This window comes from Muntiacus reevesi, chromosome 3 (genome assembly GCF_963930625.1).
Source record: "Muntiacus reevesi chromosome 3, mMunRee1.1, whole genome shotgun sequence".
Lineage (NCBI taxonomy): Eukaryota > Metazoa > Chordata > Mammalia > Artiodactyla > Cervidae > Muntiacus > Muntiacus reevesi.
In genome coordinates, this window is record NC_089251.1 from 204,388,005 (window position 1) to 204,402,604 (window position 14,600).

Consider the following 14,600-nt stretch of genomic DNA (forward strand, 5'->3'; position numbering starts at 1 on the left):
GATTAACTTCCAGTGCTGGTTTCAGCTTGTGATTCTAGGTCTGACTCATCGGAGACAGTTGGCTTCTTCTCATTAGGAGCTGGTTTGGTGCAGCAGGGCTCAGTGCCTGCGGCGGCCATGTCTGCGATCTGTCTGAAGGAGTGACATATGCTGGGCCTCGGGTGAATCACATTGGGTAATTTACAGAAACTGTTGAGAGCAAGAGAAATGATTACTATCTTTTAGGATTTATCAAAGTAAGGGATACAAATTTCAATGTCATAATAATTTTAGAGCAAAAATACCAGGGCAACTATTTCCATCCATTTATTCATGGAGGCTGAAGTGTCCATATTTAGCTTCTGATTTACACATTTCATAAAGTCTGTGGAAGTGACATGGGCCACCTGTCTCTAATTCCCCATATCAGTAATTCCATTTATGCTAGGCAGAGGCTATTGGGTATTTTTGTTTAGCTGTTTGATAGATTATCATCTTCACAAAGAGATGATAACTTTCTTTTGAACTGTAATTACATACTAAAGCCCTATGTTCACTCAGATAGACCTATACTTCATATAACTTTATGTCTCCTAAGCATAACACAATCCCTGGATCTCTAGGAGTTCCCTAGCTTTTCATAGGAAGCCCAAGAACTCTAATTCCTGGTGCCAAAGATAGGTTATCTTTTTGATCAAACTAGTCTACTAAGGCTCTCTTAAACTCTTTCAACTGGGCTTCAAGTTATGGATTTCTGTGTTCATTTCCACATTATTCAATTTTGGCAAACTATTGTTATTTATTTTAGCTAGAATTCCCTCATCCTACATATCTGATCACCCTCAATATGTAATTGAGATCCTTAACATTCACCATTACCTAGGCAGTGTTGAGGTAGGAGGGAAGGGGAAAGAGAGCAGCCTTTAAAAGAATGATAGATTTGTTAAGTATACAACATAAATGGGTTAAAATAAACTAGATCCAAGATGGCAGGAGATTTGACATCCAGTAGACCTTGAGTCTTAATAATATGCTCATTGTACAATCAATTCATTAGCTAAATGGTACATCCACAGGAGCCATGACAGTTCCAAGCTTGACCATAAAAGGCCAAAAAGTGGGCAGTGGCTCAATGCCTGGAAATCCCCCCACTCCTTTTCCTGAAATAGTTGGAATAATCTTCCCACTCATTAACCTATGAAATTACCCAGCCCAGGAAAACTAACCACTCCATATTTCAGGGCAACTTTCATCTTCTGAGATGGCCCACATTCTGTCTGTGGAGTATGTTTCTCCCAAGGATGCTCTTGCCTTTTGAGATAGATCAAATTCAGCCCACAGTACATGCATCTTTGCTTTCACTTTACTATGGGTCACTCTTGAGTTCTTTCTAGTGTAAAGCCAAGACCCTCACTCAGTGCCCCATCTCAGGAACTCTCTCAAGACCTGGGGCATGACCATCCTGTCACACCCAATTTTTCTGCAACATCTTTACAGAGGATATTAATAAGCTTACTTTCTTCCTGTCACTTTACCTCTTGCTGAATTCCTTCTGTGCTAGACATACAAAACCCGAGCTTCATGAAGTCCTGAGACTAGGCATGTGGTTTCAGCTGGGAAAATATGAATTTGAGTCCCCTTCCAAGCCAGAGAGTATGGGTTCAAGTCCTATCTGAGGCAAAATTGGGTTTGAGCCCCATTTGAGGTGTGATATTTCAGTATTTGATCACCCTGATCTGCCTTCAAAAACAATCCTGTTAGGTTGAATTAGCCAGAATTCCCCCCAAACTCTTATATGTACTCTTAGTAATTCTCCAGCCATTGACTTCTACCCTAATCCTTGGATATACATTCTCTTTTGCTCGTGTTGTATTTGGAACTGAGCCCAGTTCTATACTGAGGTCTCTTTTCCCCTATTACAATAGTTCTGGATGATATTTGCTTTTACCACTTTAATTACTATTCAACTCTGATATTCTTTAATACTAATAAAGATAAAGGGCAGATTTATAAGATTTTTCTAGCAGAAAAGAAATGCCAGGCATACAAGCCAACTATATGGAGTTTCATAGGAGTTGGTAATTTGTCTGAATTCCTACCTCCTTCCCAACTTGATTTAACAATTGCTGAACCTCAAAAGATATGGAGAAATAGGAGATTGTGGGTTTAAATTGATATCTACATCCACAATTTTGTAAACTGAAAATAGACATTAAGCAAAAGAATAATATCTATTCTTCATCTGAACAAGAAGGCTGAAGAATAGAATATGTGCTACCCTTAGATAAAGGTCATTTAAAATGAGGACGTAGATTGCTCAAAGGATGTCTTTTTAAATACAGGTTCTTCTATCATACTTGTGAAGTAGAGTTTGAAAATAATTGTATAAAGTAAATTTTCCTTTGCTTTAATTCACTTAATAAATTAAAAAGTATTAAATGACAAATACTCTTATTTTAAATTCTGAGCAGACAGAAAAATGACTCATAGAACTTACTTTCACTGCTTAAAAGTTATCACCATCAACAATTCAAGAACAGTACTTAGCATATCAAATTCAAATTATCAAAGACCCCAAGTTGCTTTAGTCCATTTGAGCTGCTCTAACAAAAATACTATAAAGTGGGTATTTATTCATAAACATTTATTCCTGACAGTTGTGGAAAATCCAAGATCATGGCACCAGCAGATTCAGTGTCATGGGACCTTTCTTCCTCACAGTGCTGCCTTTTCCTGTAACTTCACGAGGCAGAAGCAGCAAGCTAGGTCTTTGCGTGTGTGCAAAGTCTCTTCAGTCGTATCTGACTCTTTGTGACCCCATGGACTGTAGTCTGCCAGGCTCCTCTGCCCATGGGATTTTCCAGTCCAGAATACTGGAGTGGGTTGTCATGCCCTTTTCCAAAGCTAGGTCTTTGGGTCTCTTTTATAATGGCATCAGTGGAAATCTTGAGGACTTCACTCCCATGATCCAAACATCTCACAAAGACTCTCATCTCCTAATACCGTTATCCTAGGGCTTAAGATTTCAACACATGAATTTGATGTGATGCAAAAATTCAGACCATAATATAGATCAATAGTTTCCTGTTGGTAGGTCTACACTCCTCAGGTCAGCTTTTTTTTAAACTTAGCAAGCAGAAAGTATTAACAGTGCATATTATGTACTTGTTGCTTAACAAGGCCATTTTTGTCTCCTATTCTCTTTCAGGAAACACATAAGTTAAGGGCAAGGTTTCCCTCAGGGAGCCATTTACCGATTTTGTTAGGGTAAACTGATATTAACATTTATGAAAGAAATACCTTGATATTCTTTTGTCAGAAAATCCCCTTTCTATATATATAGCCGAAGGCATTATTTTGTGAGCTGTATTCTCTTCAAAAGCCTGTCATCCTAGAATCAGATAATCCATACTTGGTGCATACTAGTGGTATGATGGAAAAATAAGTAAAAGCAGATGCTATTGCTGTCGAGACAAACACATACAAGTAAGAAAAAATTAATTATGGCATTCAGATTAAATATACAAAATACATTTAATTGTCTGTAATGCTCTCTGCCAATAGAATGGGAAAGATTAGAGATCTCTTCAAGAAAATTAGAGATGCCAAGGGAATATTTCATGCAAAGATGGGCACAATAAAGGACAGAAATGGTATGGACCTAATAGAAGCAGAATATATTAAGAAGAGGTGGCAAGGATAACAGAAGAACTGTACAAGAGAGATCTTCATGACCCAGTTAATCACAGTGGTGGGATCACTCATGCAGAGCCAGACATCCTGGAATGTGAACTCAAATGGGCCTTAGGAAGCATCAGTATGAGCAAAGCCAGTGGAGGTGATGGAATTACAGATGAGCTATTTCAAATCCTGAAAGATGATGCTAAGAAAATGCTGCACTCAATATGTCAGCAAATTTGGAAAACTCAGCAGGGGCCACAGGACTGGAAAAGATCAGTTTTCATTCCAAATCCAAAGAAAGGCAATGCCAAAGAATGCTCAAAGTACCACACAATTACAGTCATCTCACACATTAGTAAAGTAATGCTCAAAATTCTCCAAGCTGGGCTTCAACAATACGTGAACCATGAACTTCTAGACGTTCAAGTTGGTTTTAGAAAAGGTAGAGGAACCAGAGATCAAATTGCCAACATCTGCTGGATCATCAAAAAAACAAGAGAGCTCCAGAAAAACATATACTTCTGTTTTATTGACTATGGCAAAGCCTTTGACTGCATGGATTGCAATAACCTGTGGAAAATTCTGAAGGAGATGGGAATACCAAACAACCTGACCTGCCTCTTGAGAAACCTGTATGCAGGTCAGGAAGCAAACAGTTAGAACTGGACAAGGAACAACAGACTTCTTCCAAATAGGAAAAGGAGTATGTCAAAGCTGTATATTGTAACCATGCTTATTTAACTTATATGCAGAGTATATCATGAGAAATGCTGGGATGGATGAACCACAAGTTGGAGTCAAGATTGCTGGGAGAAATATCAATAACCTCAGATATGCAGATGACATCACCCTTATGGCAGAGAGTGAAGAGGAACTAAAAAGTCTCTTGATGAAAGTGAAAGAGGAGAGTGAATATGTTGGCTTAAAGCTCAATATTCAGAAAATGAAACCCATGGCATCTGCTCCCATCACTTCATGGCAAATAGATGAAGAAACAGTGGAAACAGTAGCTGACTTTATTTTCTTGGGCTCAAAAATCACTGCAATTGGTGATTGCAGCCATGAAATAAAAAGACGCTTACTCCTTTGAAGAAAAGATATGACCAACCTAGACAACATATTAAAGAGCAGAGACATTACTTTGTCAACAAAGGTCTGTCTAGTCAAGGATATAGTTTTTCCAGTAGTCATGTATGGATGTGAGAGGTGGACTATAAAGAAAACTGAGTGCCGAAGAATTGATGCTTTTGTACTGTGGTGTTGGAGAAGACTCTTGAGAGTCCCTTGGGCTGCAAGGAGATCCAGCCAGTCCACCCTAAAGGAAATCAGTCCTTAATGTTCATTGGAAGGACTGATGAAACTGAAACTCCAATACTCTGGCCACCTGATACGAAGAGCTGACTCATTTGAAAAGACCCTGATGCTGGGAAAGATTGAAGGTGGGAGGAGAAGGGGCCGACAGAGGATAAGATTGTTGGATGGCATCACCCACTCAATGGACAAGAGTTTGAGTAAACTCTGGGAATTGGTGATGGATAGGGAGGCCTGCAGCAGGGAGGCCTGGTGTGCTGCAGTCCATGAGGTCACAAAGAGTCGGACACGACTGAGTGACTGAACTGAAAGCTTCCTGCCATGTCAATTATTGCAAACCTATGAAGCCAGTGCTTGTATATTACTACAGAGAATAGGAAACTATAGGATAAAATGTATGCTACTTCCTTTATATACTGGAGTTTTTCCAATTAATTTCTGTCAGTTTGAGAATTTTCACTGACATACGCTATACAGTTCAGTTCAGTTCAGTCGCTCAGTCATGTTTAATTCTTTGCAACCCCGTAAATCTCAGCAAGCCAGGCCTCCCTGTCCATCACCAACTCCAGGAGCTCACACAAACTCATTCCCATTGAGTCAGTAATGCCATCTAACCACCTCATTCTCTGTCGTCCCCTTCTCCTCCCACCCTCAATCTTTCCCAGCATCAGGGACATTGCAAATGAGTCATCTTTTTGCATCAGGTGACCAAAGTATTGGAATTTCAGCTTCAACATCATTCCAATGAACACCCAGGACTGATGTCCTTTATGATGGACTGGTTGGATCTCCCTGTAGTCCAAGGGACTTCCAAGAGTCTTCTCCAACACCACAGTTCAAAAGCATCAATTCTTCGGCACTCAGCTTTCTTTATAGTCTAACTCTCACATTCATACATAACTACTGGAAAAACCAAAGCCTTGACTAGATGGACCTTTGTTGGCAAAGTAATATCTCTGCTTTGTTATATGCTGTCTAGGTTGGCCATAACTTTCCTTCCAAGGAGTAAGTGTCTTTTAATTTCATGGCTGCAATCACCATATGCAGTGATTTTGGAGTCCCCCCACCCCCGCCAAAATAAAGTGATCCAATGTTTCCACTGTTTCCCCATCTATTTGCCATAAAGTGATGGGAGCAGATGCCATGGGCTGAGTTTTCTGAATGTTGAGCTTTAAACCAACTTTTTCATTCTCCTCTTTCACTTTCATCAAGAGGCTCTTTAGTTCCTCTTCACTTTCCGCCATAAGGGTGGTGTCATCTGCATATCTGAGGTTATTGATATTTCTCCCAGCAATCTTGATTCCAGCTTGTGTTTCATCCAACCCAGCATTTCTCATGATATACTCTGCATATAAGTTAAATAAACAAGGTGACAATATACAGCTTTGGCATACTCCTTTTCCTATTTGGAAGAAGTCTGTTGTTTCATGTCCAGTTCTAACTGTTGCTTCATGACCTGCATACAGGTTTCTCAAGAGGCAGGTCAGGTAGTCTGGTATACCCATCTCTTTCTGAATTTTCCACAGTTTATTATGATCCACACAGTCAAATGCTTTGCCATAGTCAATAAAGCAGAATAGATGTTTTTCTGGAGCTCTCTTGCTTTTTTGATGATCCAACAGATGTTGGCAATTTGATCTCTGGTTCCTCTACCTTTTCTAAAACCAACTTGAACATCTAGAAGTTCATGGTTCATGTGTTGCTGAAGCCTGGCTTGGAGAATTTTGAGCATTACTTTGCTAGTGTGTGAGATGAATGCAATTGTGTTGTATTTTGAGCATTCTTTGGCATTGCCTTTCTTTGGGATTGGAATGAAAACTAACATTTTCCAGTCCTGTGGCCCCTGCTGAGTTTTCCAAATTTGCTGACATATTGAGTGTAGCACTTTCACAGCATCATCTTTTAGGATTTGGGATGGCTCAACTAGAATTCCATCACCTCCTCTAGCTTTGTTCATAGTGATGCTTCCTAAGGCCCACTTGACTTCACATTCCAGGATGTCTGGCTCTAAGTGAGTGATCACACTGACGTGATTATCTGGGTCTTGATCTTTTTTTATAGTTTTTCCGTGTATTCTTGCCACCTCTTCTTAGTATCTTCTGCTTCTGTTAATTACATACAATTCTTAGGCAAATATTCACAGTTGTAACAATAACAAGGTTTTTTGTTTGTTAATTTTTACAATTATGTGCCCAAGGTCTAAAATTTTCTTGTTTACCTGTATCAAATTCTAAAGTTACTGCTGGTGATTTGATCAAACATCTAAAGAGAAATTATTTAAATAGGTTATATAATAAGAAGAGGGGCTTCCCAGTTGCTGCTAGTGGTAAATAACCTGTCTGCTAATGCAGGAGACATAAAAGATACAGGTTCAATCCCTGGATTGGGAAGATCCCCTGCATGAGGGCATAGCAACCCCTCAAGTATTCTTGCCTGGAAAATCCCACAGACAGAGGAACCTGGCAGGCCACAGTCTATAGTGTTACAAAGAGTCAAACCTGACTGAAGAGACTGCACACAGGCACATAGGAAGGAGAAGTTTTATCAGTTATGATTTGTCCTAAGGCTAATAAATCAACTTTAAAGGTCACTGATTAGGTATATGACAAAATTTCTCTTTCTGTCTGAAGAATTTTGCTGCCAAAATCTTGACTGTCTGTGCACCAGTGCCTAAAATACAAAACCAAAAAAAAAAAAAAAAAAAAAAAAATGGAAACAGGGTTGTGGAGAAAAGGTGACTACTTCTTTGCCAGGCAAAGAGGGAACACAGCAGGCTAGTGTCTCAAAAATTATGCCCTCCTACCTGGGAAATAGATCTAATAGTCTATTAGACTCCTACTATTATGCTATCGTGTGTGTCGTCGTTCAGCCATGTCTGACTCTTTGTGACCCCATGGTCTGTACCCAACCTGGCTCCTCCGTCCATGGGATTTTACAGGCAAGAGTACTGGAGTGGGTTTCTGTTTCCTTCTCCAGGGGATCTTCCCGACCCAGGGATCGAACCTGGGTCTCCCACATTGCAGGCAGACTCGTTACCCTCTAAGCCACCAGGGAAGCCCATTATTCTATTAGACTTCTACTAATAACCTATTAGTCTCCTACCTGTGGAGAGATCTAATAATCAGGGAGGTGATAAACATCAAGGCAGTGACCGACCTTCACTCTTCTGGAGAGTTGGTGGTGAGATAAGCAGGAGTTAGCATCAGGGACCTTCAGGTTCCAACTGCTCTGAGCTTATGGGAAGCATATCACTGTTAATCATTAACTTCTGACACCTTGAGGGGGGTTGTTATCTGCAAAATAGCTCAAAGATATTGTTGTGTGTATTATTTCATGGGGAAGCAGGACTTTGCCCCAAGGCTGCACTAAGGATTCTTTTGATTCTTTGTTCTCCCCTTGTTTTGCATTTCTTTCCTTCCCTAATTAACAACTGCTTGAGTCTGTCCCTGGAACTCAGGGAAGGTCATGGAGGCTGGATGAAGACTATTTCCTATAATAAAGAAATGAGGGCACAGAAAGGCCTTTGTGCTTGGGAGTCCCACAGGGTCCTGCTCAGTCAGCATCACTTTCCACTAACCCATAGAATAGAGAGCATTCTTGGTTGTTGCATCTAAGCTATGGTTCATGAACAAATTTTTCATTCTCAGTTCAAATAGTTTATCCTGAAGTGATTCTAGAAGTTAGTTGAAATTTGTTAGTCTGGAAAAATAGTTTAGGGGCCAAGACTGGCCCTTCCAAGGATAAATGCATGACTCTATAGAAACTAGAAGATATGTGAAAGTTATAGTCGCTCAGTTGTGTCTGACTCTTTGCGACCCCATGGACTATACAGTCCATGGAATTCTCCAGGTCAGAATACTGGAGTGGGCAACCTCTCCCTTCTCTAGGTGATCTTCCCAACCCAAGGGTCGAACCCAGGTCTCCCACAATGCAGGCAGATTCTTTACCCACTGAGCCACAAGGGAAAAGCCCAAAAATACTGTAGTGGGTAGCCTATTCCTTCTTCAGTGGATCTTCTTGGCCCAGGAATCAAACCGGGGTCTCCTGCATTGCAGGTGGATTATTTACCAACTGAGCTATCAAGGAAAATCTAGAAGACGTATAGTGGTCCTTTAAAGAAAGAATACCTAAACCACGTCGAAGCTGACGTCGGCTCAAGGGAAGACTCAACCTGTAAAGTTGACTCTGATGGCCATTTAGGGGTGTGTGTGTAAATGAGTAAGAGGAGAGACCTTGTCAACAGAAAGAGAAGATTTGAACTGATGCTGCAGACTAAGAATGTCATCTGGCCTATTAGTGAGCAAAGGATGCTGCACTTTGTTTAGCTACTGCAACCACACCTGATGGCTAATCCAGAGGGAATTAGGGATGGAAGAAGAAAGGCCTGCCATGAAACCATCAGGCTTCACAGCCAGCACCCCCTAAACCCCTCACTTCCGCCTCCCACCTTCCTACCTCCCATCTCCCAACCCCCATTCCCCCCACCCCCACCTCCTGCCCTGACATTGTATGCTGAGGATACTCAGGATGAGGAGGCACAGGATACTGGTCCTAGATAGCTAAGGTGCATAAAAAAGGAATGATTTCAGTGAGCCCAGACTTGCATCCTCCCATATATAGAAATGCACTAAATTCATTAACTTGAGAAGTATGGTTTTCCTTAACCAACAATAATCTTTTCATGTCCTGACTACCTAGTTTTTGTTTCAAAAACTCCTTTGGGTCCCACTCTTCCCTTGTTTGGAGCAGTCTTTCAGAGCCATCTGAGATACTGTGGCTCAGGGTTTAAGTCTTCAGTTTTGTCAACCAAATAAAATAAGACTCAACATTTACATTGCATACATATATTTTCAGTTGACAGTGCCTAGGGAGAAGCAGAAAAGGGAGAAATGAGAAGAGAGAAGCAGGCATTGGTTTCTGACTTTTTAGTTTGCATGCATGTATTTGCTGTAGCTTTTTCCTACTTCTCTCTTTTGTTGAAATCACTTTGCATCAACAATTAACCTTTTATTTATTACTTCAGTTATTTTGAGTGAGCCTATGCTCAAAGCATGAAAGAAGAATCTTGGTTAGAAAACAATATTGGATTTGCATAAGTAAGAAAATAGGAGTGAGATATTTTACATGGAGTGACAGAATTAGATGCAGATATGAAGCATGTGTATCTATAATGGAATAATTTATATTAGGCTGTTTTTGACAATAAGCTTAAAAATAGATTTTGAAGATAGATTGATATCTTTATACCCAAATTAGGTGTCTGCATTGGATCCTCACAAGAGTGGTGTCTGCTGAAGATTTTCAAATAGATGAGTGGCAAGATAATGATGGAATTTAGGGCAGGCCACTTCAACATATGCCATTTTGCATGAGGAGAAAATTATCTGGAACCTTAAACAAAAGACTGAGCCCCCCAAACTCAGGAAGTACCTTTAATCTTCTCTCTAACTGCCCAAAGAGCTAGATGTGGTAGACAGAAGGACAGATAGTGTGGTCTGTCTGTTTAAATTCCTCTCTGTCTCACTATTTCTGTATGCCCTAGAAATATTTTGCTTATCAAACATTTGCTCTTTCTACATTCCCATGAATTTTCCTCTTTAATGTCCTAGCTCACTATCCCCTTTCTCCTTAGCTCAGGATATCAAGTAAACCTTAATTGACTAACTATCCTTTGGACCTCATATTTTATGGAGCACTCATGCATACATAATTAAATTGTTTTTTCTTCTGTTAACTGTCTCATGTCAATTTAATTATTAAAACAGAAGAACTGGGAAGACTAGAAAAAACATTTTTTTTCCAACAGTAAAATTGGTTGATTCCAGAAAGAAAGGATCAGTCCTGAATATTCATTGGAAGGACTGATGCTGAAACTGAAACTCCAATACTTTGGCGACCTGATACGAAGAACTGACTCATTTGAAAAGACCCTGATGCTGGGAAAGATTGAAGGTGGGAGGAGAAGGGGACGACAGAGAATGAGATGGTTGGATGGCATCACCGACTCAATGGACATGAGTTTGAGTAAACTCTGGGAGCTGGTGATGGACAGGGAAGCCTGGGGTGCTGCAGTCCATGAGGTCACAAAAAGTTGGACACAAAAGTGACCTAACTGAAAGAAAGGAGCCAAAGCTTTTTAGTGGAATTTTCATGTCAAGATTATCCTAAAAGAAATACCATAATATTTCACAGTAAAATAAAGAAAATGTAGCATTCAGAATTCAAACAGATGTTTGCTCTAAAGCAATAAAAACAGTTATTCTACCAGCAAAGTGGATTTATTTAGGAAAAGCAGAGAACTGCAATTTGGGACAAGCAATCTATGGCAAAACATATGCAAGCATAAAGGAAAAGGACTTTTATAGAGGAGAAGGGAGGTGCTGTTATAAACAGAATTCATTAGAGGAAACTGGAATAGAGTGGCTTTTCATTGGCTGGGTTTTGTTATTCTCTCATTGGTTGGGTTATAGCAGGGCAAGGCAATATTCCTTCTTCCCCTTGCTGAGTAGTAAATTAGTAACCTTTTTCCTACCAGAAATGCAAAGAGACATTTCATCCTGTTGGGTCTGCAATTGACCTCAAGTGGCAGGGCCTAAGAGCTCTGCCTTCTGGCCTCCCATCTCCATTTTAAATGAGATTTCTGTTTATTAATTTTCACCAATGGAAATGTTAGGTAGTTAGAATAGGAAAAAGAAGTTCAGCATGATGGTGGCTAAAAGACAAGGAAGGGAAAAGCCCACAAAAACAGAACAAAGGAAGGTCTGAGGACCAGAGTGAGGACCTCAGGTAAAACAAACAGCACTCCTGGCTAGATCAATTTACATAGGGCAGGCCCAGGGGGAGGAGAAAAAACATATATAAAGAGGGGCCAAAATTGAATGGGGGGCTTCTCTTCTCTTTGCGCCTTTTGGGCTGGCCCACCCTCATGCAAGGGTGTATTTTTCTTTACTTTCTAAATAAAACTGAGCTGTAACATGGGGTTGTAACACTGGTCCTTCTCAGGGCTGTAACTCTGATCCATCCATCCCTTCAAATTTTTGTTGTGACAAGACAGAACCGAGGAAATTGCACACACCCCCAACAGAAATGAGGCCATTGATAAGCTAGGTACATTACAGAAGGGTAGAACTAAGAGAAAAGAAACAGGTCACAAAAACAAGCAATTTGAATCAGCATGCTCTTGAGAAGGTTTGTTCACAGGATGTTTAAAGTGAAAAGGATCAAAGAGATGTCAATTCCAAGAGCTCTTTCAGAATGTGGGGAATTAATTTTTTGTTCGAAGGAAAATGAGAGGGTAAATGGCGAAGCTCTGATCCCAGCTTCCTGGATCCACCTAAAGCAGTTTATATTTCATTTAGTGTGAATATTAAAATTGCACTATACTTTTTACAGTGCCACTAATCTTAAGTTTAAATGGTATACATTTGTCCATGTTATACGGAGAAAATGACAGAACTCAAGTTACCCATGTTAGAATCAAGTCTCTTCATGGTCTCACTAGAATCCTTTGCAGGGACTCCTCTTCCAGGGCCTCATCTCCTGACTTTAGATTAGCTCCTGCTCTTCCAGCACACCTGTTTCCAAGTGGCATAAAAATAACTATAAATAAATTGAATATTTAAAATTTGTACTTACAGTAAGGGTTTTATTTTTTTCCTCCTTTACTTAGACACACAAAATACTTTCATTTATAATATATTTTATTTGGCATAATTTTTAAAATTATTTATATGGGTAAAATTATTATTTGCTTTCTCTTTGTAAATGAGAAAATAAGTTGGCAAATTAAATTTATATAGGACATTGCTGGCTGTGATATATAAACTTTGCTGTCTATTCTGTGGAATAGAAAGGAATATTTCATTTTCAGTTCTCGGAATCTAGGGATCTTGGAAGTGACAATAAAATGATGATGGAAAATGACATTTATTTAGGTATCATAGAAATGAATCTGTAGGACAATACAAAAATTATTGGACATGAAAGATTAAAGGGTTTTAGGTGGCAATTAAAATGCTCAATTTCTATTTTCTGAGTTATATTGTCATGCATTATGATCACAGCATATTTTCATTTGTTTTAAGAAATGAAATGCTCAAGGAAATGAGGAAGGGCAACAAAGTAAATTACCTAATTTATTTTTAATACAGATGAAACATAATAGAGTGACACGCAAAGAGAAGAAAGATGGAAATTCCATTACATATGCAGTTTTGTTTTGGGGGTTGGTAGAGATTAGAATTTCTGTTTGTTTGTCCATCTCCTCAAGACTGTTATCTTGTTCAAGTCTGGCATTATATTATATTTTTCCTTTTTAATGACACCATGCAGTAGATGGGATCTTAGTCACCCAGCCAGGTGCTGAGTGCATTGGAAGTGCTGTCTTAACCACTGGACCTCCAGTGAAGGCCCAGGTCTAACATTTTTTGAAACATCTAGAGGTTTAATAGCAATTGTGAAAAAAAAAATCAGAAATTTAGAATCAAGTGGTTTGCCTTGCCCTTTATCTTTTTTGGTGGTATGAGTCCCCAGATTACAACCTTGGCCTCTCTCGACTAATTCTCCCAGTCTGCAGCTTGAATACAACTCTCCCATTTACATTAAATTAAGGATCCACACACTCAATCCCCAAAGCTACTTGCAGGGCTTGTGTTTCCACTGACTGACACTACTTTCATGGGACAAGAAGAAAAAAGTACTGCCACTGTAATATCCCCTGTCTCAGGATTCAATTTAAGTTCTCAAAGCTGAATGATCTATCAAATTATAGTATTTTTAAGACCATCAGAGAGCTGAAGTTACAAAGAAATGTAATGAAAAATATATAAGTATATATGTTCTGATTTACATATTATATTATATATTCATGTAATATATTTTGTAGATCATTAGCTTGTTCTCATGGTGAGGTTAAGAGCAAAGATCTTTCATGGATCTTTACATCTGAAGCATTAGCACAATAATCTTCTGGCCTTAATCTGCATAAACAGATGTGAGATTTAGAAAAGTCCTTAGACTTATCTCTTATAGGTTATTATTTTCTCAGTAAAGTAACTCACAGCAGGTAAGGCATTTTAAAAACTAAAATTAAAAATCTTTTTAAAAAAGGATCTGGTTTTCTGGACTAAATTTTCATTTTGAACATAGGAATTTATTTTTACTGCTTCTGACCCACTTAAACTACATAGAAACATTTTCTAAAAAGACTAACCTGACAAGACAAAAAATAGAAAAGGAGACTGAATTGATAAAACATTATAAAGTGAAAAGTATATAGACAGAAAGTAACTAAATTAAGCCACCTTAAAAAAATTGAATAAACATTGAGAAAAAAACCCAGATTTTGTTGCATACATTTACAGGATTCTGCAATTGTTAGCAATAAGTGCTGTTGGAAGTGCTAAAGTGGGCTCATTCTGAGAGTTGATGTGTTCAGGACAGGACTCCACACAGATTGCCATATAATGAGTGATTCAATTCAATTAATTGAATTGAGTCCCCCAACAAATTCAGATACTACAAGCCTAATCCCCAATAGCTCAGAATGTGAGTGTGTATGAAGAAAAAACATTTTGGAGGTGTTTACGTTAAAAGAAGGGCCTCTATACAGTCTGACTGATAAGACCCTC